Genomic DNA, 3,127 nt, shown 5'->3' with positions numbered 1-3,127 from the left:
CTTTTCTCTGAATTTCCCTTTAAAGAATGCATCATGGTTTTAGTAAAATTTTCAAATACAGACTGAAACAGCTGTGACCATTTTTGTCTATTAAAAGAAAAAGCTCATTCATACACAAAGAATTAAGTCATGATCTTTTCTGACTTTAGGTGCCAGTATGTGATCAAAGTTTAATATTAACCCATAAAAAGATTGTTGTGTAAAATTGCTTTAGTAACAACATATATTATCAAATTTCCTAATAAAAATTCTATTTTGAGAACATCCTTTCGGCTTTTGTTCAAAATCAGCCTTAAAAAACACTTTACAAAGAGTATTTATAATAAAATGGTAAATCTACACAGATTAAACACTAATTTGAATGTGAAATAGTTCTTGAGTTTTTGTAAGAAAAGCAAGCATTGACTGTGTCCTCTAAATAGCATTTATATTACCAGGGTGTGTGTTCATACTTTGGCAAATATTTAAAAATATTTCTATTAAAAACAAAAGGCTGTGCTTTTCATATGGCTTAAATTATTAGAGAAAGAGCAGTGCCTTCTTTCTGTGGAGAGATATTTAACAAATAAAAGATATTTTGTAAGTTTCTTCAAGATGTGGTAACAGAGACTTAGCTTGAATTGACCATAGAATAGAAATTTGATGTCTTATTTTCACTCTGAAGTGATGTTGTGTAATAGTACTTTGGGCAAAATAAGACAAGAAAATAGTCCTGATTTCAAATAATTTTTACATTTATATTTAAAGAATAAAATGTTTACTACTTTTTAGAGAATAATGAGGTAAAATTATAAGAATTATAAAATGGCAAATTAATAAGAATTTATATTTGTTAAAGTCATCTAAGGGCAGAAAAACTAGATGTCAAGATCTCTTTGTATCAGCATAATGTCCTGATATTGAAATTACTGTGTATTTACTTTGTTCCTTATTATGTTATGTGCCTTACTGTGTGCTTATGATACAATAGCTCAGAGTTTTGTCTGAACTATCTTGAAAAATATATTGTGGGCTTTGAAAACTCTATTCTTGGCCTTTTTGGAAAGGTTTTCCTTGATATTTCAAAATAGATTTTTTTTTTTTTTTAAATTAAGAAATATTCTGAATTCTAGTCTTGTGCTTTGGTGTCAAGGGAGCAATAAGGTTTAACTCATTGTGTAATTGCATAGGGATTCTTTGAAATTACCTGGTTGCAGTTGTCTGATACCACTACTTGGATGAAAAAAAATTCACACCCATAAAAATGCACTAAAAACTATATAGAAAGATCAAACAGCAAATTCACTCCAGTTTCTGGACTTCATCTAACTTTTTGAGAGACGTTGATTCTATCAGAATATTCCCTTTTGTGTTCCTGCATTTTTATTTCAGTATTAAGCTTCAAGTAATAAAGAGCTATCGTTCTTTAAGTATGAAAAAATGTTCAATATCAAATGTCCATCTGGAGAATGAACAGAGATACAGTTAGTTTTGTGTTGAAAGTACATATAAATTTTAGTGACTTCTGTTTGTGTTTTAAAAAGTTAAATTCCATTTTAAGAGATTTTTCCTTTTAAAGACATATTCCTCTCAAAATAGTATTTATTTACTTCTAATTACTGTGAAATTTCTGCTGTAATGTTTTGCCATTTTGTAATTTTTAATTTCAAAAACATTTCATGTTTTTTCATTAATCTGTATGAATTGTATGACTTCTTCTATCTTTCTAGAAGAAAGGGCACGTTTCTACATGATCTGAGTATTCTGGAGTAAGCTTTTTAAAATTTGAGTTATTTTTGGAAAATCAGCAGGATACTAGCTGGCCTTCCTATACTGTATGTAAATTAGGGGTGCAGCAGCCAATCATTGTAAAGATGGTGCCAGACATCTATACTGTAATAAGTGTGCTATTTGACAGTACATAAAACGCTGAGTAAATATGTATGTAGCTATAATAAGTACTATACGACACAAATATTCAGAATTAACTATTTATTGGAAAGTTAAATTGGCTTAAGAGTAATAGACAGTGTTATCTTTGGGATCTGAGTCTTCCTGTTTTCCCCTTTCTGAAATAGCTATACTGAAATAACTTCAGTATGAAGTTTGAAACTTTTTTTTAATTCATTAAGTAATAAAAACATCAGAGCAAATTTCTGAAGTTTTCATAATTTGCCTTGGTTGCCTTGTGTGCTGGTCCTGTAAGCTGCATTTTTTTTGTGTACTGATGGACTGAAGGTCCTTTTTTACGATTAAAATATTTCACGTATTGTGGCAGGTGCATCCACCCAGTGAGAGCAGGGCTTCTTGGCTGCTGAAGTGTAGTAGCCCGGGGCTGCCTTTGTTCTCACGGCCTCGGGGTAGTTTGTGCTTTGGCCAAAGGGAGCCGCTATTGACTCCAGGTGAGATTCGTCCTGGGTATAAATGGAGTCCCCTGGGGGAGCCACTGGGAGCTCGTCCCCTGGAGCAGCAGCTGTGGTGGAGGACTCTCCCCTTGGGTCAGGACGCTGCCCAAGGAAACTCCTCGAGGGACCATGGGTCAGGACACTGCCCTGAGCAGGTCCTCGAGGTTGAGAGCCCTCACTTGTCAGGTGAGTGATAGAGCGTGTTGGGTTGTCGTTAAACCCTAGGTAACAGGGCTTTGTAAAGTGCCTTAAACCCTATAGAGTTCTTTGTTATGTGTTCTGGGTTGCCGTTAAACCCTAGAAAGCTGTTCTGTTGTCCTCTCACAGACATTCGAACCTGTAATTTACAGAGAGCTAGGTACCTGTGTTAATAATAATTTTGTATTATTTTTGGTGGTCGATTGTTTATTTGAGAGCATCTGTAACATGTATCTGATGAGATTTGCCTATATATTACAACTAATTACAGATGGCAAACCCATGTTTGTATGCTGAGAAAAAGATTCACCTTTGTTGATAATACTATCAGTGTGGTTTGTGTGATCAAATCTCTTATCCTCCTCTGATTTGTGTCAGTAGGAAAGTGATGAGTTCTTTTTGTATAAGGGAAGTGAACCTACTACTTGATATTGTACGCTGTTAGCTCATACTGTTGTTTCTCAAATGAGAGGTGAACTACTTAAAAAAGCATGATTTTGCCTTTACCTTTTGCCCTGGCATGTTGTCAACTGTAGCAGGACAAC

Source organism: Athene noctua, chromosome Z (assembly GCF_965140245.1).
Source record: "Athene noctua chromosome Z, bAthNoc1.hap1.1, whole genome shotgun sequence".
Lineage (NCBI taxonomy): Eukaryota > Metazoa > Chordata > Aves > Strigiformes > Strigidae > Athene > Athene noctua.
The sequence above is the reverse complement of the archived record's forward strand: the minus strand, read 5'-3'. Positions refer to the sequence as shown.